The sequence below is a fragment of the Erpetoichthys calabaricus genome, chromosome 3, assembly GCF_900747795.2.
Source record: "Erpetoichthys calabaricus chromosome 3, fErpCal1.3, whole genome shotgun sequence".
NCBI lineage: Eukaryota > Metazoa > Chordata > Cladistia > Polypteriformes > Polypteridae > Erpetoichthys > Erpetoichthys calabaricus.
The window spans coordinates 50,612,379-50,626,992 of record NC_041396.2 but is presented as its reverse complement, the minus strand read 5'-3'; the positions used below and the strand labels follow the sequence as shown (position 1 = coordinate 50,626,992).

The following is a 14,614-nucleotide window of genomic DNA, read 5'->3' as shown; positions in this document are numbered from 1 at the left end:
GTCTTTGAAAGGTTGCTTAGCTGGCATGATATGGATAGGAAACAGTTGGAGGTCCCAGCAGAGACAGTCATGGCGAAAAATATGTCCAGTATTACTAGTGGACATAAGGTTAACAGAAGTACCAAGGCCGAGTTGATAGATATGCCCTTCCTAAAATGTCAACGGAAAATGCCAGTGAGAGGATATTGGACATTTCTACAGAGGAAGACATATAAGTGTGATGGTTGATGGACCTTTTGTATATTGACCAGGGAATTGTTGTGGTATAGCGGGTCTACAGCTCATGTAAAAAGGGACCGTTTTTAAAATAAATAATCTCCACACTCGCGGCATCCGTAATTGTTCCCGGGAGCTGCTGATTGCCACAGCTGATCCATGCCCCCGTGATATATAGAAGTATGAGGCGGCTAGTAGGGGAGGAAAAAAGAAAAGAAAGAAACAGAGGTTGCAGGAGTGAGGAAGAAAGCAGGAAGCAGTGAGGAGAAAGCCGGTGTGTGTTAGAAGGAGAGAGAGAAAGAGAGAAAGAGAGTGAGCGTAGGCTCGCAGGCAGTTGGACAGTTGAGCCCAAGTGAGGTGTTTGGCCGACACCTAGGGCAGTCAATTGTGGTCGCTCCCGCTGAGCATTCGGTGAGAAGGAGAAGAATGGCTCGCTGCGGAAGAAAGAGGGAGTTGGGAGGATGGGAAGGTGGATTCCCTAACGTGAGCGTCCTGGCCGTACTGGAGAGTACTAAATCGAAGCCAGGGATCAGGAAGCCTCCAGACCAGTCGAGTGGAAAGAAGATCAGCTGCAGGAAGGGCGACTCTCCTGTTGCGAAGCCCAATGGGAGAAGCAGGGGAGCCACCAGGTAAAAAGAAGGCACCAGGCTTTGTTTTAGAGACTGTTCCCAGCCGTTGTTTTAACCTCGTTTTAAAGGATTTATTTATTGTTTTTTTTTTAACCTCCACGTTTCAATTTTAATGGATTATTTATTTATGGATATTTGAGACACTGCACTTATTTATTTGGACACTGTTTTGTTGCTGTTTTTAATAAAAGCACTTGGCATTTTTGCACCATGCCCTTGTTTCATTGTTATGCCTCACTGCCAAGTTCATCAGTGACATTACCGACGGTTTTCGGGTTCAAGGGCTCCCAAAAGCAAGATGGGAGCGTGGAGCAGAACCCGCATCATCACAATAGGGTTCTAGAAAATGTCCTCGTACATTAACTCTATGTCAGACTGTAAATGTCTATCCCCTGTGAAGTTGTCAAACATTGGCAACAACCTGGCAGCCCTGTTCCACCATCTCTATTGTTATTTCCGGACTCCCTGATGTACGCTGTCACTACAATGCCCCAATGTGACAGTGGCACCACTGCTCTCATTTTTCAGTGAATTGTATGTGGCCATGGTATATCTCACCATGTTACCTTGCTTTTCTCTTCAGCTAAATGAGCACCAGCAACACAATGTTTCCCTCATTCTTGTCTTTAAATCAAAATGATGCTGTGCTCAATTCATGTTCTAAGTGATCTTCAGTCAGAAAAGTGAAATGAAGTCAATAACTTTGCTTAAAGCAGTGCAGACCTACACCTCGCTGAATGAAACTATGCCAGGATGGCTTCTTGTTAACAATTTTAATTCATCTAGAAAAATGTTTTCATTATGAGTATATAGAATATCAGCGAAGATGATAAGATGTCTGCATTTTCATGTAGACACCCTTGTGTTCAGTCTTCTTTAGACTTCATGTCAACTAATGTAATTGTATTTTCAACATTTCTTACATTTTTGGAACTTTAGGAGCATTTGAGTGAGTTTTGACATGAAATTTTCTAAAGGTGACCCTAACCTGACCTTTGGACTTTCAAAGTAGACCTGATTAGGCCAACTTTTTGTCTCTTGCTGTGCTAAGTCACACCTACCAGCCTGTTGTGGAGATACAACTGCAGCCTGCAGCTCTACTTGCGATTACCGTTAGGATGAACTAGGGTTGACTGAGTTCCCTTCTCTTATCTTTGTACCTCAGAAGGTTTATTTGGACCAGTCCTGAATAAGCAGAGCCTACAGTATGTTCTCTAACCTTCTACCGATTAGTATTTTTGTTTCTGCAGCCCCTAACCTGCAATTAATGTATCACTTCAGATGATCCCAAGTTCTGGTTCTGACCTGTTATACGGTACAAAGAGCAGGCACACACATTCTTTTTCTAAATTAACTAAAAAGTTACAGTGCAACGTTTTCTTTAGGACATACTTTATCAGTATAAATATACCAGTAACATAGCATATCACAATATACAATACAATACAATACAGTTTATTTTTGTATAGCCCAAAATCACACAGGAAGTGCCGCAATGGGCTTTAACAGGCCCTGCCTCTTGACAGCCCCCCAGCCTTGACTCTCTAAGAAGACAAGGAAAAACTCCCAAAAAAACCTAGTAGGGAAAAATGGAAGAAACCTTGGGAAAGGCAGTTCAGAGAGAGACCCCTTTCCAGGTAGATTGGGCGTGCAGTGGGTGTCAAAAGAAGGGGGTCAATACAATACAGTACAGTACACAGAACAATTTCTCAATATAGTAAGAAATAAAAAAAAATAAAAAATATATAAATTTTAGAAGTACAGAGCAGAATTTAACAGTAGATGATATATCCCATAATAAGATTTGTATTTGTATAGAGTCCTGGAGACCTCATCCTTCAAGCTGCCTCCCCCATTTGGCCATTCCACAGCTGAAACAGTGCTGGGCCAGCCAATCCGATGAAAGGACCCCTCTCTCTCACGATTCCTGCGATCCTCAATCTGGGATGACTTTTCCTTAGGCAGGCAAAACAACTTGGCAGGTGGGCCGTGGCACCAAGTGCCACATTTGAGTACCGAGAAGAAAAACAGAATAAGTGAGGGTTAGTATACAATTATAACTGTCATGTTACTTATGTTTAAGTGCTAATGACTAACAACAGAGATGCAGTCTGTACAGTTAATCAGCAGCTCTAGTCAGGATATGCTAAACTGAAGTAGTGAGTCTTCAGCCGGGATTTAAAAGCTGAGACCGAAGGGGCATCTCTTATAGTAGCAGGCAGACCATTCCACAGTTTAGGGGCCCTGTAACTAAAAGCTCGACCCCCACTGTTATTTTATTAATCCTTGGAATCATAAGCAGACCGGCATCTTGAGATCTTAATGTGCGCTCTGGTTTGTAAGTCATGATAAGTTCAGACAAGTAAGCCGGACCTCGACCATTTAATGATTTATATGTTAAAAGCAGGATTTTGAAATCTGCCCTGAACTTAACCGGGAGCCAGTGTAAGGATTTAAGAACTGGAGTTATGTGTTCGTATTTTCTTGTTCTTGTAATAATTCTCGCAGCCGCATTTTGGATTAACTGGAGGCTGTATAAAGAACAGTTTGAACATCCAGTGAACACCGCATTGCAGTAGTCAATCCTACTAGAGATAAATGCATGAATTAGTTTCTCAGAATCCTGTTTATTTAAAAAGCGCCTTAATTTCCTAACATTTTTAAGATGGAAGAAACATGTTTTGGACAACTTTGTAATATGCGCTTTAAATGACATGCTAGAGTCAAAGATAACTCCTAGATTGCGGGCTGATTCAGTAAAATTGACTGGGATTCCCATTGAGTTAAATGATGACAAAATATTATTGTGATCAGCATCATTCCCTCCAACAATTAATTAATATGAAAACAAATGCACCAAACAGTCTACCTTCAAACCAGAGTGCCACATTGGTTATTGTAGTCTTGGCAGAGATAACTTTGGCCAACTGGTCTAAGTAAAGTGGCCATATAAGAGTAATCCAATTGATGTGTAATAACCTTCTCATTCACAGAAACCTGGATTCTAAAATGTCATGTAAAACCTTATTTCCGTTAGAGAAACCGTGTTATTGATCTCTGAGAAATCGGGATAACACATGTAGATTTATCCACGAGTACCCCACTTATTTAACCATTTAAATCGTTAACCAGGAACCAGATTTTGTAGTGCGCTCATGTCCGTTACACTGTGTTTGCCTGCTCATGTGTTAGCTTTGCACATTTTTTTATCAGCCACAGGTGAAAGCATCCACAAAATATATTTCCTGAGGCAAATGCCTGAGTGATCACTTTATTCCTTCTCCTGGGGTTGAAATAATCTGTCTGATTATGACTAAAAATCGCTACATTTATGTTGATGAGCTGAACGTACAGTGCTAAGCTCAGCAGCACAATCTCAGAAGCAGTAGGGTAACACGTAAAAACGAACATGTGTTACACAGCCCAATTACTTTTTAAAGAAATGAGTGTACTAAACAAATACTGTACTTCTTTTATTGAAATAAAAATAACTCTGTTATTATTATGCCGGCAGTGCTGAGTGTAAGGCAAAAAGCAAATGTACCGATGCTCCTTTGCAGGACTTGATTACACAGCCAAGCATTAAAGGGTGTGCTGCGTGAAATTCGGTGACAGAAGACTATAAATAGTGTGTCAGTTTAGTTTCAGTCCAATTATTTGCTACAGATACCTGTATGTTGAAACAGTGTGATTGGGTGACTTAGTGGCCAGTGCTCATATCAAGAATCCTCAAGTGATTCAGGTAGAAGATGTAAAAAGGAGATGGATCTTCACAGCACATGAAGGAATAAGCATATTTATAAGATACCAGAACATTTTCACAGGCTTAATACTCGCTTTTGGATTCACGTCGGCCAATGATGACATTCAACTCTTTTTTGTGCAGTTTAATAATGTTGGAGCATTTTGTCAAAAGGGAACTCCCAGAGTGTACTTGCACATGTAAACTGAGGTTTTTAAGAAACCAGGTTTCTGCCATAACCGGTTTACTCACATTATCCCAGTTTTTGTAAAGGCACTCAGTGACTCACGTAGTACATAATGTCGCCTCTGAAAAGAACTCCCAGATGCATCCCTCGTGCCAGATATGCGTGGGTAGGGGGTGTTTATAATTAAGTACCTAATGACAAAATGACCCACATAGCTAGTTTAAGAAGCCACATGGAACAAATGTGTTATTTCAGAACATAAATAGCAAACCACAAGTCAGGTATAGTGACAGGCATTACTGCAAGAAACAAACATGACCTTGGGAACTGAACCATTACTTCACGGTTTGAAAAAGCAGCAATTTAAAAACATCTAACTGAAGTTTGCCCATGTTGAGAAGAGAGTCACCTCAATTCACCATCAAGTTATAGAAAAGGAAACTTTAACCATTATTTATGTATTTGGCCTTCTTAGAGACAGTTAATAAAGGCGTAACTGGTAATTGACTTAGTTCTAGTAGTCCTATGTTCTGATAAAAAGTGCTTATTTATAAGGAAGCCATCCTGTTCTGAATCAAAGTAATCATTTCTGAGTTGTTTGAAAAGTGTGGTGTGGATATGGTAATTGCAACAATTATAGTTTATGTAGCTAAGGGTAGAAACATTTTTTATTAAAGAAAAATTAAAAGAATTAATGAGCCAAATGAAAAAGCCCCTTTCCGAGGAGGAAAGTACATAGTGGAATTGGCTGGGTGAATGTAATCCTGAATGAAATACTTGCTGGCAGATGTTGATGAGTTGGTTTGATTGGTGCATCCCTTCAAAATCGCACAGAAAATGGAACCCCGTTTTGGAAGACTGGAGTGGTTGGTGGCTTATCAGTACATACCTGCTGGGCAGTCTCCTGCATTTAAGACGTGTTTGAAGACTCTCCTGTTTTGTGAATATCTGATAATGGTGTTTGTGCTAGGTTTCTACATAACCAAGATAGGAGTAACTCGTTTTGTGTTGCTTTTTTTTGGTTTAGAGCTCTTCATCTATAACCTTGTCCTAGAAATGTTGTTCTTAAACACTCCCTTCAGACTGATGTTCACTCAATTATGTTGACCTCTTCTGTAAATTTAAATTTAAACATCAGATAATTAAAAATGAATGGAAATTGTTACATCTCTTGCATTATTATGTTAAAAGAGCTGATAATGAACTTTAAATAAAGACAAACTTCATGTTCTTAGCAAAAGGGAACTAATTAAGCCATAAATATCAATTACTGTACTAAACAATGCCTCTTTCAAACAGGTTTTATTTATGTTAATTAATAACAGTTGGAATGTGAACTTTAGAATTTAAAAATGCATTTACAGCATAGATATTCCATGTAAAAGTGATTGGCAAAGATTTGCTTGTGTACAAAGTTAGCATAGGTGTCATAAATCCTTGGCTTTCATGAAACTTCACAGTGGTTCAATGGCAGGACAGTTAGCCTTTTATTGTACACAAGAATTCATTTATCCATCCATCCATCCATTATCCAACCCACTATATCCTAACTACAGGGTCATGGGGGTGTGCTGGAGCCAATCCCAGCCAACACAGGGCACAAGGCAGGCAACAAACCCCGGGCAGGGAGCCAGCCCACCGCAGGAAACACAGACACATACACCCACACACTAAGCACACAATTTAGAATCGCCAAGGCATCTAACCTGCATGTCTTAGGACTGTGGGAGGAGAATTTATTTATTCTTCCAAAAATTCCATTTTGCACACAACCAGTTGTTCACTATGGAAGAAATACCAAAAGAACACAGCCATCTTTAATGTGTTGTCACACAAGTGCGCGTGGGAGGCAGCTAAAGGGCTTGAATAAAGGCAATTCCGAATCAGACCGGGATGTGGCAGAGTGCACTGACTCTTTTTCTTCCTTGTCTGTAGACCATTAACGGGAGATCCCACCTGGCTCTATTGACGTCACTTCCGGGTCCAAGCCTATGGAAGAAGACCTTGCCGGCTCCGGCCCCTATGATGTCACGTCCAGGCACGAGCCTATGGTTGAAGACCCTTATGAGCTGGACCCCTTTGACCTCAATTCCTGCCTCCACCTTTTTCCCTATTCCCTCAGTTCTGTTTGGACTCGGTTTTGTGCACATCAGTGTTGTTGATACTTTTGCAACTTTGCAGCCAAGATACCAAATATATGGGTGGCTGCCCCAAACCTTGTTATGACTCAGAGTGGAGTTTGTGACAGTGTATTTTATTATTTGATCAAAGCACAAATAAACTTCAACTATCTTAAGTTTTGCACTGAACATACAGCTGACCTTCTCTCATCATGGATTTGTATAATATATTCCAAAATCTGCAAATCAAGATGTGCAATTCACAGTTATGGGTATCATAGTCTAACCCCGGGATAGTCAAGAACAAACCTTTTCAACCTCAAGACCCGCACATACAAGTATGTCATTTAATTTTGTCAGGGCCCATAGGAAGAAAGAAGAAAAAAATAAAACTAACATAGCTTTCTCTTATTCTCATTTATTAAAGTCGTGATATATTTTAGAGTCATAGACAGACAGAAAAAGTACAGAATATGCATTCATTCAACAACAAAAATGAGATGTTCAAAATTAGACTTTAGAAAAGATCTGTTATTATTGCCTCTAAATTCCAACAAGAACAGTTTTCACAAAAAAATAAGTATAGATCAGTTTTCTTCAGCAACAAAGAGTAGTTAGCTCCATATCTGTGGTGGGAGCAAATACACATTACTTACTTATTAATTTCCTTATTTTCTGTAAAACTATAATAATAACTACAGGGTTATCACTTCGCTCGCCCACCCCACCGCATCCCCCAGGCGTGTTACATTCCAGCCACTTCGTGTCTCTGCTGCTCGTGTTGTCAAGGGGGGGGGGGGGGGGCGGGTTGAATGCACGCTGGGGAGATGTGGTCTGATCATCTGCTGTCTTTCTGCTGCTGCTGCCTTGCTGCGTGTTCTGTTTGTCGCACTACACGTTGATCATTTAAAAGCCTGTACAGAAGCTATCCTTTTGTCTCACTGCCTTGTCTCGCGGGACGTCATATTGTATTCCGAGAAGATCATGTATCGTCTCCTTCCAAGTCTTCCAAGATTTTTTTTTAGAATAGAGAGATATGCATGCTTCCAACCTATTGCAATTTCTGTTTTCATACTTAACATTCATTCATGCTGCAAAGTTAGTGAGAAGCTTAAGCTTGCCTCCAAGACACCAGGAGTTCAGTCCCAGGATGGATGAGCAGCAGATTATTAGGATGGACTCCAAGCCCCAAGTCTTCAGTTAGTTTCTGGTTTCAATCTTGATTGAGGCCACAATGGAAAAACAAAACAGATTATTTATCTAATCCTTTCTAATTGCGTTTGAACTGAGGCCTTGAAGTTTGGTATGCATGCTGCATGCAGGCAAGGAGAAAAAAGAAGGGAACAACAAAATAATGAACCCACAAGGACAAGACATCTGAATTCCCAAGGAAATTGTGAAGATATCTGCAGAACAGCAATTTGAAGCAGCTTTGCATCTAGGCTTGGAAAGACCCATCTTCCATCCAGGGATGGTGCCACCATTAAGGCATATTAGGCATTCGCCTAGGATGCAGATCATAAAAAAGGGAAAAGCCCAGTCACACAGGTTAGCTACCAAACAGTCAGTTGGCACACTAATAATCTTGGCCTTGGGCGCAAAATAACCTAGTACTGACACTGCTTCCATCACTTGTATTTTCTAAGACTTTAAGATTAAATGTACCTTAAGTATATTTCCTACTTTTGCTGTCATTGGTTTTACTGTGTTTGTATTCATTTTGCTGTATAATAAAATTGATTTTATTATATTTGATTGGATCAAGGTATACTGTTTAAGAACAGCTGGTGTGTATAGACAACCATTTGTTGTGCATGTGCAAAGCTAGTAAGTCTCTTTGCTTAGTACAGCTGTCCACATGCAGGTAATGCTGTAGACATGGAGCACCATAAATGAGATATAGCTAACGGTCATACAAAAAACACAGTTAACAGTAACTATGGTGTAGATGAACCAAAATAACAAACATAGGAATTTCAATGATAATATCTTTAAGGTATAGTGATAAGAGCACCTGGTGTGGGTGATTACCATATTCCCACAGGGGTTAGCAGCTGAGGAGGAAGGCCACCAATGAAAAACAGCATGGTAAGCAGGAACCTGCTTTGGTGATTGTCACAAGTGTAGCTTAACCATTTGGTCTGCTTATGCTGAGCTAGTAAGTCTCTTTATTTAAAGGAGCTGTCCACCTGTAGATAAGGCTGTACACATGGGGAGCTACTGTATAAAGCAGGTTTATTAAAGTTAATTTCCTTATCAATACAAGAAGTCAGGCTCAGTTATAGAACACACTCTCAACCAACTGGAGGTAGAACCAGTGTAGAGAATGAAGAAAAAACTGACAGCCATTATGAACAATACTGCAGCTCCTTTGTCTGATATAGTAGCATTGAGTACTTTTAGCCAACAAAGTATGTTAAGAAACACTACTGGGGCTTATTTATTCCAACGACAATACGCCTTTATAATGTCGCACTGTGACGTGGCTGTTCTTTTTATCCTTAGTTAAGTCAAAAAGTTTTTTATTTTATTGTAATTGTAATTCTTTTGTGTGTTTGAGGGTTTTTGTTAATATTTGTTATATTTCTATACTTTTTGAGCTTCTGTAAAAGCCACATTTTCCCTTTGGACAAATAAAGTGCGATCTGTCTACCACTGGGGGAAATGGAGTATGGAGTGCACACTTAAGAGATAGTGTGGGGGCTGGGATTTGAAATGAGTTTCCCGGATGTATGAGGCAGCAGAGCAACCAAAGTAACACAATGCCACATCTATACTGTATATATAGAAATTTGATTTTGTTTACTTCATTGTGTCTAATACAGGTGACAAAAAAATGAGCAATGTGGCTGGGTAAATACTTGATCCAAAGTGCTTAAGGTACGGTTTAAACCAACCTGGGAATGTTATCTGTTAGTGTATAAATGTTACCTTGCATTGGGATAATGTACCTTAACAAAAGGATAAGTGTCTATGTGTCTGTCTGTGTGTCAGTCCAGTTGCTATGTCTCTGTCATTTCATAAAATGACTACTGACTACCGACTACATCAACTTCTGTATGGACATTGTAGTTCCAGTAAGAACTGTACGCTGCTATGCTAACAACAAGCCATGGATTACAAGTGACATCAAGGGCCTTTTGAACCAAAAGAAAAGGGCTTTTAAAGGCGGTGATCAGCATGAGCTCAAGCGCGTGCAAAAGGAACTCCAAGTCCAGCTCAGGGTGGCGAAGGACCAGTACAGAAGAAAGCTGGAGCAGAAGTTGCAGAATAACAGCATGAAGGAAGTGTGGGATGGGATGAAGATCATCACTGGCTGCAGCTCGAAGCAGGGTGCCACCATCGAGAGAGACATGAAGAGAGCAAACCAAATGAACAACTTCTTTAACAGGTTTGACCACCCTAACCCACTCTCACTCTCACCTCTTACTTAGATTTCAACCCCTCTTAGATGGGTAGTCAGTTAGTGTTAACATAAAAAGGTAAATATTTATGATTATGTTGATATCACTTTACATCTGTTGAACTTGAAGAAGGCTTCATATTAGAATTCTGATTTAAGGTCTGTATTTGACTAATAATAATTGCTGATCATGACTCAAGAGAATACATGTCCCTTATGACATGCAATTAAGAATTTCATTGTACTCAGTATATGTGATATAGTCATCATCATAACTCAAGTACAAAAACGTTTGGTTTGCAAATGTTCGCAATCTTTTTCCAATTTTCTCAACTGGTAGCTGCTTCCCTTATCTTGTTGACCATTGGTGGCACATTTTTATGTACTAGTTTACTGATGTAGCTGTTATATGACAAATGGGGGCTCTTTTCACAGCTCTCAGGTAGCTTGTAGAGAGCATATTGGTTAATAAGCTCAGTTGTTGGTTTCTTGAGGCAGTGTCTGATGAATCTGAGTTGCCTTTGTTGCATTATTTAAGCCAAAGATTCAGCTTGCAGTCTTTCATACATTGTGTCAGTTGTTACTCTATCCAAGCGCCTGGTGTTGGGCAGCTCCATAAGGAAGTATGGATAGGCCTGCTGCTTTGAAGATGTTTCTTGATGTTGGTTGAGACAATTAAAGAGCAGAATGTTTTCCATTTGCTAGAATGCAGTCCAGGCTTGCCCTTTCCATATTCTGCTATCTGACTCATTCAATGCTACCATTGATCCTGTTTTTAAAGTTATCCAGCCACAATATTTGTAGTCCTCCAAGTCCAACGTTGGAATTGACTATTGATTGGTGTATGCTTCTGTCTTTTTGATGTTGGCTTTGAGATTTACATCTTTAGTTAATTTGGCTGTTGTTAAAGTTTGGGATTGTGCTCTTTACATGTTTCCTTCTAGTAAAGCAAAGTCTAAGTCCGTGACTTATGAAGTCAGGTAAATAATACATAATAATAATAATAATAATAATAATAATAATAATAATAATAATAATAATAATAATAATAATAATACATTTTATTTATACTGCACTTTATATAAACAATCTCAAAGTGCTACAGAGTAAAATAAAGTAATAAAAAAAAGATCTATAAAATACTTCAATAATAAAATATCTTTCTAAAAATATAAGTTTTTAAATCTTGTTTAAAAACATCAATTGATTGTGGGGCTCTCAGGTAATCCGGGAGGGCGTTCCACAGTCTCGGTGCCACAGAAGATAAGGCCCTGTCACCCATGCTGCTGAGCTTAGTTCTGGGAACTTGAAGTGTTAATGTGTATGGAGCGGAGGGTACGTGAAGAAGTATGACGGGTAAGGAGTTCCTGTAAATAATGGGGGGCATGCCCATAAATACACTGATGAGTAAGGAGGGAAACCTTATACTCTATTCTAAGTGAAACAGGGAGCCAATGAAAGGCTTTCAAAATAGGAGTGATGTGGTCATACTTTCGCACCCTCATCAGAATTCTGGCAGCACAGTTTTGAATATACTGGAGTCTCTGGATACTCTTACCAGGAATCCTGATAAAAAGCGGATTACAATAATCCAACCTGGAGGAGACAAAGGCATGAACAAGCCTCTCTGCATCCGCCAGGGTAAGTATAGGGCGGAGTTTAGCAATGTTCTTGAGATGATAAAAAGAAGATTTACAAAGATATTTAATATGGGTGTCAAAAGTGAGTTGAGAATCCATTTTAATACCCAAATTAGTGACAGATATAGAAAGAGGAATGTTTTGACCAGAGAAAGTAATACCAGTAATGATAGAAGAACGAAGATGATGTGGTGTGCCAACTAAGATGGCTTCTGTTTTGGATTTGTTCAACTGAAGAAAGTTAAACCTTATCTATGCCTCTATCTCCTCCAAGCAGGTAGTCAATGTAGATGTTGGCAGAGGAGCATTAGAGGAGGTGGAAGTAGTCCTGAGGTAAAGCTGAGTGTCATCAGTATAACAATGGAAAGATAAACCATGTCTGCCAATGACAGTTCCAAGGGGAAGCATATAGATGTTGAAGAGAATAGGGCCCAAAACAGAGCCCTGTGGGACACCACAGGTAACATTGTGGGTATAGGATTTTGCGCTACCCAAAGCAACATACTCAGTTCTACCAGTCAGGTACGATGTAAACCAGTTATGAACATTTCCAGAAAGTCCAATAATGTATTGCAGGCGATGAAGGAGAATGTTATGGTCTATCGTGTCAAAAGCAGCTGTCAGATCAAGAAGAATAAGTAGAGAAGGAGAACCAGTATCTGCTGTCATTAGAAGGTCATTAGTAACCCTGACCAGGGCTGTTTCAGTACTATGGCCAGGGCAAAAACCAGACTGAAACTTCTCAAACAAGTTATTCAGTTTGAGGTGATCATGAAGTTGAGCTGCAACTATTTTCTCATGAACTTTAGAAAGAAATGGAAGATTGGAGATGGGCCTATAGTTAGAGAGAACTTCAGGATCAAGGGTGGATTTTTTCAATAGAGGTCTGATGACAGCAGTTTTTAATACAGAAGGAATATGACCAGTCAAACGAGAATGATTTATAATCCTAGTGATAAGTGGAGAGACAGCAGAGATGTTGGCCTTCAGCAGAGCTGAAGGGAAAGGGTCCAGGGAACTAGTAGACGATTTAATTTTCCTAATAACGTCCTCCACCTCTTCCCATGTGTTAACAGAGAAAGAGCAAAGGGGCTGGACAATCTCAGACAATGATTCGACAGTTGGAAAATGCATGTTGTCCATGGTGGAGAGATGCAAGCAAATGTTATCAACCTTTTGTTTGAAAAAATTGATATGCATGTTGCACCTCTCATTGGTAATCTCAGAGTAAAAAAATGAAGGTGGTTTTAGAAGGTGATTTATAGTTGAGAAAAGTTTTTTGGGATTCCTAGCACTCTTACTAATAATAGTGGAATAGAACCTGGACCATGCAGCCTTCAAAGCTTCTGCATACGCCCTCTTATGTTCCCTATAAGCCTGTTTATGAACAGTCAATCCAGAAGCTATTAAGCTATTAAGGTATCAAGTTGATTGCCTTGGTTTGGTGACAAATTCAGATACTCCATTTTGTGAAAATAAATTGAGACTGAACTTGAAATTAACATATCTTTAAAGTAAGAGATGCAAACATTTTAAAAAATCAGTAAGCGTTAATTATTTGATTTTATAAATGAAAAGACCCTGCAGTTCATCTCATAATGTTAACAATAAGTTTAATTACTTTCATGAAATGGTAAATTGAAATATTGAATTTCAATGGGACAGCTAGGTCCCAACATCCATAGCATTAGTCAGCTGGGAAGTCCAAAAACGGGTTAATTCCATAGCATCATTGTCCCAGCACACCAGAATTCAGGCCTGGTCACTGTCTGTCTGCAGATATTTTCTTTCTTCAGGTCTTCTTGCTATCCTTCTACATCCCAGTTTAAACAGTGACTTTACACTCATCTTATGTGAATGAACTGCAAGTGTACACATATGTGTCTTTTAAATGGAATAGAATCGTGTCTATGATTGGTTCCTGTCATGTGCTCAATAGTGTTGGGTTATAGAGAACTAAAAAGACAGAATGATAAAACTTTAAATCAATTGTTTTGTCTATTTAGCCAAGCTGTCCATCTTTGTGAAGAAAGTTATGTTTAAGTTCAATCACATTCACTAGTCTCCTATAGTGGTTGTTCAAAATTCAGTGTGATGCTACGTGCTGAATGGGCATTGTGACAGATAGGGGGCGCTATCGCTCCCTTGAACCCTCTGATCAGACACCAGACAAAAGTCCAATACGTGACTTTATTATAATAAATAAGTACACAAAACACCCTCCTCTCCACAATACTCATACACAATAACAATAATCAAACACTAATCAATCCTCCACTCCCAGACACGTTGCCACCTTTTCACCCAGCTCAGCTCAGTTTTCTGGGGCTTCCCATAATCTTTTTATAGTCCATGACCCGGAAGTGCTTCTGTCCCTCAGTCCATGTGACTTTCTATCACTTCCGGGTCAGGAAAAACTTCTTTTCTTCATCCCAGAAGTACGTCATTCCCTCTGTTGCTGTGACTAAGACATACTTCCGGGTTATAGGGAACATACATGACATTGTGTCTCCCTGCAGCGACTCCTGGCGGCCCCCATGGTAGCCAGCAGGGCTGTGCATAAAAACTCCGTTGTCCATAATTCCCTGCTGACATTCGGGGCACCTCCATGCTGCAAGGAGGGCACCATCTAGCGGCCTGGGGGTATTGGCCGGGATGAATGGCTGTCCATATCTCA

At 39.8% G+C, this 14,614-nt stretch overlaps 1 protein-coding gene across 1 annotated transcript in view; it reads left to right on the top strand.

The window, feature by feature from the left end:
* LOC114648027 (adhesion G protein-coupled receptor F5-like) overlaps positions 1–14,614 on the top strand; it is a 395,766-nt gene that overhangs the window by 321,712 nt on the left and 59,440 nt on the right. The window lies entirely within an intron of this gene.